Source organism: Taudactylus pleione, unplaced genomic scaffold, assembly GCF_031769625.1.
Source record: "Taudactylus pleione unplaced genomic scaffold, aTauple2 ptg000062l, whole genome shotgun sequence".
In the NCBI taxonomy this organism is placed as follows: domain Eukaryota; kingdom Metazoa; phylum Chordata; class Amphibia; order Anura; family Myobatrachidae; genus Taudactylus; species Taudactylus pleione.
In genome coordinates, this window is record NW_028284464.1 from 378,446 (window position 1) to 391,319 (window position 12,874).

Here is a 12,874-nt window from a genome sequence, read left to right on the forward strand (position 1 = left end):
GGAGTGCACAGGACAGGGAAGGCTGGACTACAAGGGGATTGAGGGCAGGATCAGGAACTATGCCATAATCCATGTATCTGATTCAGGGGCAGATTCACCTGCCATAGAATGTGGTCTTTCCCCTTGTCCATGCTCCAAGCTGCACTCACATTAATCTGATCACACCCCTCCTCTGAGACTGCCAGGCAGGGGGCGGAGAAGCCAGAGAGCTAAGCAGCTGCTGTAAACCCCTATCCCACTGCTGTGACACCTGCCGGGACCCGGGAGGTGCACTGCTGCAGCATCAGTACATTACATTAGTGCCTGAGACTGCGGCGGCATTTGTAATATGGTGTAGACTGCAAGCCCATCGCAGCTCGCAGACAGGCAGCCATGAGGAGTGGCCGCTCCTGATTGGCTGCTGTTCTGCGAGATCTAATTAGCTCACGGTCAGCCCCATATTTGTAATGCAGCCGCCACCGTCTCATAGACATTCAGCGCTGCTGTTTCTCGTACGCCTGTGCACCACCAGCTGGCGGACCTGCACTAATGTGCACTGATGTTACACATGCCCCCATCTCTGCCGGGCCCGGGACTCCAGTCCCAGCAGTCCCCCCCTGATGGCAGCCCTGGTGACCAGTGCTGTGGGGGTTTGGTCTACACACACACACACATATAATATTCCATAGACAAAAAACCTTACGGTTTCACATGTCCCATTAAGGCTGCTTAGACATGATCTGAAATTTCACAAAACCTATGGAATTTCTGCCACTCAAACTTCAAAAAGCAATTAAATTACGATCATTAAGGCTGACGCCTTAATGGACGTGTTCCTTGTGTAATACAGATATGGTATGCCATGACACCATGTGGTTAACTGCAGATTCAACAGAGTGAGATTGCTGTCACTCACAAAATGGTGGAGCTACTAATTCACAGAATTGTGTGCTACAGAAGGGAGGAGAGAACTCGGAGCTAAAATGTTCTTCAAGGATCTAGCCTTTCTGAAGATAACCTGGGGAGCAGTAGGTAAAACTTTGCCAAGTACAGGATCCAATGATAGCAGATTCCAATGTTTAGTAAGAACCCTCTTAATTTCCTTTTCTTTTTTATTGAAAGTGGGGACAAAGGGAACAAAACAATCACTGGTTCCAAAACGAGTGGTCTTATCTTTATATTCCAACAGCTGCTGAATGGGGATAATCTTAGCTCTATTTGCACTTTTATAACACTAACTTCTTAGGATAGTTCTTCTCTAAGAATCTAGAACTATATATTAAAGATTGCTCATCAAACTTATCATCACGTCTACAGTTGCGACGAAGACGCACAAACTGAGAAAACTGAATATTAGACTTCCAGTTATAGAGATGACTGCTATCAAAATTAACATAGCTATTGCTATCAACCACTTTTAAGTGGGTATAAGTATCTATTTTTCCCCCCACAACCCAAGATGGGGTATCCAAAACTAGATCCAAGAATTCTATTTGAACTTGCTGGAAATTTGAAATAAAATGTAAATGAAACTCATTCCCACTTAGGAAAGCCATAAACTCATTAAACAAAGAAAGACCACCCTCCCGAACAATCAGAACATTATCGATGTATCATTTGAACAATTTAATGTTATCAAAAAAAATGGGTTCACAGTACGGCCAAGAATATATTTTTTCTCCCAGACCCTCAAATATAAATTTGCTAAACTCTGAGCACAAGGGGCCCCCATTGCAGTCCCGCATTGCTGCAACAGGTATAACTGGTCCTGGAATTTAAACATATTATTTTTCAAAACCAAAATAAGGCACTCTATAATGAATTTCCTCTTTATATCTGAAACTTCAGGATCATTAATCAAAAATGTCTCAACCTCTGAGATACCCTTATCATGGGGCATACTGGTGTAAAGGGCCTCAATGTCAATAGAGCACCAACAAAACTCATCATACCAATCAAAGCTATCTAACATCTTCAAAATCTGTGTAGAATCCTTAAAAAAAGAGTCCAGATTTACAACATACTGCTTTTTTTTTAATATCTTTTTATTACATTCGGAAAATAGAAAGTTACACATATGTAAAAAATGTTACAACAACTGTAAACCTTGTAGCATAAGAAACAAATTCAATAAAATACATTCAATTTACAAAATGTTGGATACCTAGATTTTTCTGTTTTCTTCTTTTTTCTTTTTTATGGGAGAGGGGAAAGAAAAGAAGTCCAAATTGTCCCCATAAAAAACATATACACAAACAATATTTATAGTTATGAGTGACAACAGACTCGGGATAAATAATCATATAATGGGAATAAAGTGAAATAACTAAAATAAAATAAAATAGAAAATAGAATAAAATGAGACAAAAAATTATAGTTAAAAATAAAATCAAAAAGTAATTGTCTTACAATCGGCAACAACTTACAATAGTGATCTATTTAATTAGCTATTCCTTAGTGTAGAAAAGACCTATAATGTGATATCATTATACATCGATTTAAACCACTAAGATATTCGTCTCAATAAAAACTAATTGGTATTTTAAAAAATGTTCATTATATTATCAGATGTTGTGGCAGGTAAAAAAATCATACATTTCCCATTGTGCAAAAAAGATCTTGACTCCTCTTTCAATATCAAATAGTGCAGTATGCCTATCAAAATGATACAACATACTTCTTTAGGTAAAAGTCAACAAACTCAGACAGCCCCGCCGTAGCAGATCTGACCCCTGAAACTATAGGGCGCCCTGGGGGGTCTATCAAGCGCTTATGGATTTTAGGTAAAAAACAGAACACGGGCATCCTAGGGTGCTCAACCCTAAGATACCCGTGTTCTTCTCTGGAGATGCATCCTACATCCAAACCATATTTCAATAAACCATTAATATTAGACGTAATGCTTTCGAAAAAATTCTCCTTAACTTTTATATAGGTGGACTCATCATTAAGGAGCCTCCATGCTTCCCTTATATAAGCCTCTTCAAAGTCTTATCCCATTTTATGCCTCTTCCACCATAACCCATCTTCTACTTTGTTCATGTGTCCACTAGTCTATAATTCTGTTATTTCCATGCAAGTTTTAATCTATGGATAGGCCACAAAATTAATATAATTAGACTAAGAGCCCCTAAAGAATGTCCCCTTGCCTTTCCTCTTGCTTGGACGGACAGATCCCACCTGATCCCAGTGGATTTAGGGCCTGATTCAGCAGGGATCGCACGGCTACGTTCGCACGCACCTGCTCGCTGCAAAAATATGCTAATGAATGCAATCGAACGGCAACTACAGCACTCTACCAAGACGCCCATCACTTTTTAAAGCCACCCAGTTCCCATGACATGGATCAGCAAGTCAACAAAACCATCGGTAACATCGAGTAACATCGGATCCATTCACACAGTTGTGGTTGATGTTACCCTACCTCACAAACTGCTAAATGCCCTGTCAACATCTAGAACTCTGCCAGCGTATGCAATCGCAGGGGCTTAATTATGCACGCCCCTGTAACAGTGTTCAAACGTAGAGGCACGTCTGTGTTCCGCCGAACATCCTCCCTCTCCACCTCCAAACAGTCAATTCCTGTCAATCACTATGAGATGGGACTGCATGCTTGCTGTGATCACTTCCCGATCGCAGCGGCTGCTTCACACACGCGCACTTCATTGTATACGGATGCACAGAGCACAAACATCGACCAGCTGTGTGTGAACCATCTGAATAAGGCCCTTAGTTAGGTTGAGCCTGATGAACAGCACCTTCATGTATAAATGTGCCCCTGCTTAGGAGGGAAATAGCTGAAATACAAGGCACGGCGTGTACCCCTTTGTCCCTCTTCCCCCATCTCATCATGTTTCTATGCAGTGAGAGGCACACAGTCAGCACAAATACACTCAGCATGTTTTATACACAAATGATTGATCTTTATTCTATCATAGTGTATAGGGAATAATGGGGTTTTTAAGTTAACTTAAAAAAAAGGATAAATGATAAATAATAAATGATGCCCAATTTGCCGAATTAATACAAATTACCCCATCCCAGTGGCTGTTGTTTTTTTACTTCCTCATTTTTTTAAGGAATTTTGGCTTTTTCAATTTCAGCGCTTTCTTTGGCATTTTGGACACCATTTTTTTCACATTGATCTTTTTGAACAGATTCTTCGTGATCTTGGGCATCTTTGGTTTCCTCTTCTTCCTCTGACTCCTGCTCTTCTGCGTTTGTTCCTCGGTGACGGTTTTGTAATGTTCATGCGCTATGGACCATGAAAGAAATGGTGATATAATGTTAGTGCGGAACAGCAAAACCATGGGATATTCCAGACTTAGATATGGAAGCGCTGATCAAACAGGCCTGGTTTCATCACGTGTAATATAAGGCACTGCTCTCATATCTATTCATATAAAATAGCAAATGTTTTCTCTGTGTTACTGATTTGGTGACACTGTGAGTTCTACTTAGAGTTGGACACATGTCCATGTGCAGCGTGTAAGAGTATGCTGTCCTGCAATGCGTATTTGCAGAAATATGTCACTGTATTAGATTGGGATATAAATTACACTTGTGGCCCCTTGGGCCTGGAGTGGGGGGATCAGGCATAACCTCAGTATAGAAGGGCGTGCACATGTAAATATAATACTTGCCCTGGTGGTGCTAGGAGGTACTGCATGCTGTATGTGCTATCTTGCCTGGCAGATCTGTAAATTATAGACACCTCCACACCAACAGATGGCCAGCCCAGTGGCTAATGCAGGATTTCTAGAGGAGGGTTTCCAAATGCGTGATTTTAGAGTGAGTGTAGCCAGTCCATGAAGAGGGCATAGTTAGCACTTATCCAGCTGTAATATGCATCATACAATGTGTATTGTGTGTCATAATTCCAGCATATACAGGACCAGAGATCACAGTAAGCCATTAAATACTGCAGTAGGGCCATCCTGCCTGAGCTGAATGTTTTTAGTTTAGATGTGAGCACCATTCCAGGGCGTGGGAGCAAGTCCGGGAGTCTGGGGGAGCAGCAGAAGAACCTAGCACTACCCTGGACATATATGTACATATTGGGCTCTATAGCAGTGCATCCCTAACAGTGCATGTCTTCCAGATATCCTAGTTGGTGCACAGGTGTATTTATTACTGGCTGATACATGTTAAAAGATCCACAGGTGGTGCTAATTATTTCATTTGTGATACTGAGAAGAACATGTAGCACTAGTCAAATTCTATTATATTACTATTTCTACTGTGGTCATGGTATGTGCTGGGGAGGGGGGGTTCCAGGCAGACAGAAACCCCCCCTGCGTTTGCCTATGCCAGCCCAAGGCTAATATTGTAAGCACGGTATGGCGCTACAGGTATCAGCCTGCACTGACATAAACATACTGATAGAATAAATGTTTTTTTTTTTTTTTTTTTACAAAAATGGACCCTTGTTTGGGTGATAAAACATTAGACTATAAGCTCCAATGGTGCAGGCACTGATGTGAATGGTTGTATAGAACAGCAACTGGGGGCGCTCAAGATGGCTGCCTTACCCTCTGCAATACCGCAAATCGCTTTCTGCACTATTGGGAGAAATTAGTTATGCAAATAAATAATTTTACAGTATTATTACTGACTATTGCAGTGAAACACGTGGGCACTGCAAGTGATGGCCCCCTTAGTATAAGGAATACCTGGCAGTGCCCACTTTCTATAAGAAAGACATCATCATTATTATTACCTGGTTTAGATATCTGGCGACTCAGGAATGCCTCTATATCGTCTTCCGAGGTTTGACGTCCGGTAGGTGTTTAGCCAGGTGCTCCGTCAGGTGATCCCTCAGCTGTTCAGTCAGCTCTTCAGACCGATCGCTCAAACACTCTCTTAGGGATTTGAAGCTGAATGGTAAATATAATGAGACGCTTTCAGATGATAACAGCACACGCAGCACGGCCCAGAAACTGGTTCCCCCAGTTTACCCATCACTGAGTCATAATCTTATTCCCAGCATCTTTGTGTCCTGTACACTATCTATCTTATTTATTGTCCTTCTGACGTTATGTCACTCCCATAATGACACCTTCACTTAAGGCAGAGGTTTCCAAACGTGGTCCTTGAGGCACCCTAACAGTTCAGGTTTTAGAGATATCCATGGTTGAGCACAGATGGATAAATCAAATTGACCAAGGTACTAATTTAGTCACCTGTGGACCGGCATGGATATCTAGTGATCATTCTAGCACCTGTCACAACCCGTGCCATTCTTCTTTCCTGCCTGGGGTGTCGCTTTCTGCCCTGGCGCATCAGTCACCTACTGACATTGGAGGCAGCCATTTTGCGGGTTAAACCAAAATTCACGGGAATGCAGCCGAACAATTCATTGGGTACCAATGATATTACTGAGGCACCTCCTGACCAATATTCACAAGGCAACGGTTCCTGTTGAATTATTAGGCTGCATCCTTAAGAATATTGGTTAAATCTGCAAAATGGTTTCCTCCATCATGTTTATGCAGCAAGTGCACTTCAAGAATAGTAGATATTTGAGGTTAGAGTGCCTATAAAATAATGTAATATAATGTCTATAGAATGTTAGTAACTTACCAGGCACGACAGAAAATACATGCTCCCGCCAGTATTGCGATGCACAGGAGGCCTGTGCTAGCCACCACCACCTTAGCCACGAAGCCTCACCCTGGTATAACTGATCAGGAAAGAAAGAAAGATGAGAGAAGCACGTAGGGAGACTGGGATTTGTGTGAGGTGTCTATATATACTGTAGCTGATATCTGCCAATTGTGCTGGTACCGTAGCATGTGGCTACTGCAAACAGCTGTGGTGCCTATCGGGAAGATGGACACTGCACACATAACTGCTGTCTACCTATCACATGTGGTTATTTATGACAAGGCTAAGAATGGAGGAATCTTGTCTAATTCAGAAACTGAACAATAATCCTGTCACAGCACCGTGAAAGAGACAGTGACATGTACAGGCCTATGCGTGCTGCCTGCAGAGAGGTTCTATCTGCCTGAGGTGGCATCTCTTACACACACTACCATCCATATGGGAACTATGTGCACTTTAGGGGGCTATTATAATGTAGTTTCCAGCCCACCAGGTATATACCACTAATTTAGACTTTTACATCAAGTGAATTGGGGCAGGGGATAAAATAAAATAATTACTGTACTTGAATCCCAATTAAAGCTCCTCTTTTCTCTCAGATGTTCCCTGGTAGCCTCTGCTGATCCTTTAAAATAAACAGAAATACAATCATAATATATATAAATATATATCTATCTGGGCACGTGTCTTTATTAAGAAAATATGTCCCACTATAGGGCATGCTAATGAAAACTTGCTGCCAGCCCCCCAAAATTATGATTCCCCTACTGCTCATGCCCAAAACACTGGGGAAAATGGCTAAGGCGGCCATTTTCCAGATGTTTATGAAGAGCTGCTACATCTGACCCGAGACTTTGGAGAGGTAAGTATTAAAAATATGGGTGTGGGGTGTGCAGTGTGCACCACACACCCTGCACCCATTATAGATAGATGCGTCCCTGCCCAGTCAATATATTGTATATATTCAGCATATAATAACATGGAAATTGCTGTGTAGGTGGCTTATTACAGTATTGGCTATTATAGTGATGACCAGGGCCGGACTGACATTACTCAGCCGCTTCAGGCATACTGGCCCAGGGCAGTAATAGTAACATACTGCTTAGCTGGGCCAGTCTCTGTGGTTTTGTATGTACATTAGCCGCCTTGTGCAGCTACAGTGGAACTGAATGCCCATATATGTTCATTGGTTTCTGTATTTCCAGCAAAGCTAAACCTGTGTATTGTGGTCATGATTTGTCCCTCTGCAAAAAAGCTAAATCAATAAAATTATTATTATTGGTATTATTATTATCAGTGGCGGATTTTACCTATAGGCCGTAGGGCTGCAGCCTCCTCAGTATAATCCACCACTGCAGTGACATCACAATGGAAGCGCTCCCTGCTGATCAAATGCTGTACAGGCTGTCCCCTGCTATTACACCAGCCCTACCCGGCTTCTAGGGACTGCAGCCAATGCATTCCCTTGAAGTCAACTTGCTGAGTTGTGCGCATACGCAGGATTGTGATCAGTGGCGGGCTGGGCCGGGGGGCAGGGTGCCATGTGCCCCCCGGGCCGCGGTGCAGACTGTGTCACTGTGACACAGACTGCACCACGTGTGTAGCGCTGACCGGACGGAGTTCGGTCAGCGCTACGCAGCACAAACACACAGCCGCCAGAGCCGGCAGCTGTGTGTTTGCTTTAGCAGCTGATGAGAGTCAGACAGACTCTCATCGGCTGCTGCTCCCACTGCCAGAGCCGGACATCTTCCGGCTCCCACAGTGGGTAAAATGTGAGTGACGCGTCACTCCCATGACGCGTCACTCCCATAATGCAAAGCGACGGACGGAGGAGCTGATCTCGGCGGCGGGACCAGGAGCAGGAGCGGGTGTCAGGTAAGTGTGTGTTTTTTTTTTTTTTATTATGTCTCTACTGCGGGGGGGACGGACTACTGGGAGCACTACAAGGGGGGGACTCCTGGGAGCACTACAAGGGGGGGACTCCTGGGGGCACTACAAGGGGGGGGACTCCTGGGAGCACTACAAGGGGGGGACTCCTGGGAGCACTACAAGGGGGGGACTCCTGGGGGCACTACAAGGGGGGGACTCCTGGGGGCACTACAAGGGGGGGACTCCTGGGAGCACTACAAGGGGGGGGACTACTGGGAGCACTACAAGGGGGGGACTACTGGGAGCACTACAAGGGGGGGGACTACTAGGAGCACTACAAGGGGGGGACTACTGGGAGCACTACAAGGTGGAGACTCCTGGGAGCACTACAAGGGGGGGACTCCTCAGAGCACTACAAGGGGGGGGACTCCTGGGGGCACTACAAGGGGGGGACTCCTGGGAGCACTACAAGGGGGGGACTACTGGGAGCACTACAGGGGGGGAATACTACTGGGGGCACTACAAGGGGGGGACTCCTGGGAGCACTACAAGGGGGGAACTCCTCGGAGCACTACAAGGGGGGGACTCCTGGGGGCACTACAAGGTACAAGGGGGGGACTCCTGGGAGCACTACAAGGGGGGGACTACAGGGGGGGATACTACTGGAGGCACTACAAGGGGGACTCCTGGGAGCACTACAGGGGGGGGAATACTACTGGGGGCACTACAAGGGGGCGACTACTGGGAGCACTACAAGGGGGGGACTACTGGGAGCACTACAGGGGGGGGAATACTACTGGGGGCACTACAAGGGGGGAACTCCTGGGAGCACTACAGGGGGGGAATACTACTGGGAGCACTGCAAGGGGGGGACTACTACTACTGGGGGCACTACAAGGGCAGGACTACTACTAGTGGGGGCACTACAAGGGGGGTACTACTACTGGGGGCACTACTACTAGGGGCACTACAAGGGGAGGGGACTACTACTAGGGGCATTGCATAGGGGGGAGGGGACTACTACTAGGGGCACTACATAGGGGGGAGGGGACTACCACTGGGGGCACTGCATCGAGGGACCACTGCTGGGGGCTCTATATAAAGGGCAATAGTGGGGGTACTGCATAGGGGGAAGACTACAACTGGAGCCACTATTTAAGGGGCACTGCATAAGGGTTACCACTACTGGGGGCACTATATAAGGGGCTTACTACTGGGGGCACAAGGGGCACTGCATAGGGGGGGATCACTACTGGGGGCACTACTCGAGGCCTGCATAAGGGTGTCCTCCTGTGGCACAGGGTGGCACTGCATATGGGCACTACGACAGGGGGCTGCCCCATATATTTATTTTTACCTTACATTAATCCCATATGGACCCGCCTCCTCCCTAGAACGCTTGAGGGGGGGGCGCCGTAGCACGCACGTTTTTTCGAGCACCCTGGCTACACGCTACTCCTCTGCCAGGGCCGCCTGCATGCATTTGCCCCCCAGGCTAAAAGTTGCCAGCCAGCCCCTGATTGTGATCCTGTGCATGCGCATATTTACAGCCCCCCTCGGCAAATATTGGAAAGACACAGCTGATTATTATTATTATATTTGGATATTGTTAATAAAACAAAAAAAATGAATTAATTAATGTTTAAAAAGCAACTGCTATATGTTATTTTAATTATAAACATAATTTCAATACTAATACATTAGAAAAAATGACAGGACTAAAGTATTGTTGATGCTTTTGCTCTGGCAATGACATAATAGGATGGTGTACTCAGAACAGGAATTACAGCGGTACTTTTATCACTGCGACATACAGCATGAGTGGGTAAACACTTTGATAAATAGGGCTGATTTAATCTGCAATAGGGCTCTCCTATGATAAATAGTTATCCTATATGAATTAGTTTAGCAATCCTTATAACTAGAAACAAGTCATACAAATAATTCTCCCTTACCTACTGCTCTGTAGATAGGACGGCCTTCAGTCTCTGCGGTGATCAATATCACCAAAAAAATAAACTTTAACAGCATAATTGCTATCAATTTGCTCTATGACTCCTCCTCTCCAGATAACCACGCCTTCCCTTCCTGTTATCAGAGTCACACCACACAGTAGCAGCAATTTATTACCCCCCTAGTGTCTGTGATGTCATAATGACACCAGTGACCTGCTGCAGGTGGCCAGCTAGCTGGGATTAGGCCCAATAGGTTTAAATGGTGTATTAAAATTGCTGACAAAGCTGATAATATGTTTCACATCCATTTACTAAATTTTAGTTTAATACAATCAACACGTGGTTTAATTTATTTTATTAATGATTTGTAAAAAATATATCCATATCTAACTTATATATCTAGATGACATCTCATCATAGGGACAAGAGATATACAGGCTACTTTGACATAATGATGGAAAACACTAATATAATATAGAGTTCTCTATAAATAATGATAGTAGCACATGTTCGGGTATGCTTGCTAAGGAAATCATTTGATATCATCTAACAATTATTTACCAAATCCAGTGGCAGAAATGTTTTCCTTAGGGCAGATACTGTAGTTTTGCCCCTATACTGTAATTAAATTATACAAATCACTTCATTAATAAATGATCTCTAAGGACAACGAACGCTCCATACTAAGGAGTCTATTTACTAAGCAGTGTTAGGAGACAGAGTGAAAAGTGATAAGGTACCAGCCAATCAGCTCCTAACTGCCATCTCATAGGCTGTGTTTGAAAAATGACGGTTGGGAGCTGATTGGCTGGCACCTTATTATTTTTCACTCTGTCTCCTAACACTGCTTAGTAAATAGACCCCTAAATGATATAGGGAGGCTAGAATCCTGCTACAGATCTAGTAAGAATTAACTTGTCCCCTGGCACATAATAATGTTAATGTGTCACACCGCTCACTATAAGTTTGTACTCAAAATATATGTAGCTCACCTGTCTAAATTAGTGTTTCTTATATAGTACCAGTAGCACCATCATACCTATGTCTGCCAGAGCATTCTGAAACTTGGAGAACTACAAATGACAGTATTCCTTTGCAGCCATGGTATGGAAGAACCAGGGCCAAATTAAGATTTGTGGGGGCCCTGCAGCAACTAAGTTGTAGGGGACTTCTTCAAAAGAATTGACACCCTGCCACTATGTCCCTTGCCTTGCCGTATAGTGCCCCCCTTAAATGCCACACAGTGCCCACCCTCAATATCCCCCACAGTGCAACCTACATGCCACATGACGCACCCCAGTATGTCCGAAAGGCCCCCACCTGTGCCCCTAAGTACTCATCTCCCGTGGCCTGCTCCTCTTGAATGGTTCTGTCTCTGTGTTCTGCATACACATTGTATACAGTGCAGAGCATCTGTCCCCACAGGGGCGGTTCTAGGGATGGGCTAACAGGGCCATTGCCTGGAGCACCGGCCCCTAGAGGGCGCTGCTGAGCCCCCATCATTTTCAGGCTTTTTTTTTAAATTTTAATTGCTGGCTGCCGGGCAGCTGCTATTACTGGCAGCCTGATTTGTATAGCAGCTGCAGCAGCATACTCAGAGTCTCGGAGGCTGAGCTTGAAAAGCTCCGCCTCCTTCAGCTCTGAGGCCCCCATTTACAAACAAGTTTTAGCACCAAAACGAGTGATAAATGTCATTGTGTATGATAAATGATGCTCCAGCCAATCAGCTCCCAACTGTCAACTGTTAGAAAATGACAGATGGGAGCTGATTGGGTGGAGCACCATTTATCATACACAGTGACATTTATCACTCATTTTGGTGATAAAACTCATTAGTAAATGGGGGCCTGAGTCTACTCTCAGTGCTCTGGGAGCTTCCCGCCCAGGCATGGCTGCTTGCATGAAGGAAGGAAGTGTGTGGGAGGATGACAGCAGTACAGTGTACACAGCCAACTCGGACCGGAAGGGGAAGACCAGCATCAGGTAAGGATTTTTTTTTAAGTAGTGTACACAGTTGTAAGTGATGCTGGGGTGTTGGTAAGAGGGGAGGGGGTGTGTTGCGCTGGGGGGTTAATAAGGGGGAGGGGGGAGTGTGCTGGTGGTGCTGCTGGGGGGTTGGTAAGGGGAGCAGAGCATACTTGCCAACTCTCCCTCATTATCAGTGAGACTCCCTGAAATAGCAGCAATCTCCCTGTCTCCCTGAAGAGTCTACCAATCTCCCTCATTTCACCTTACCCTCATTATGACACTGTTATATAGAAGAAAAAACAGATATATATAAATTCAAATGGGATCATTAGTATAATGTCCCTGCATTGGTTATAAAGCACAATGATCCCTATGGTTACATGTATTTTCTGAGAAGTATGTGTGTTTTCATCAACAAGTAGATCTTACCAACTGCTTTGGGGCTCATTTACATGTGGATGTAAATAAATGTTATGTCACTCCTCTCAGATGTAACA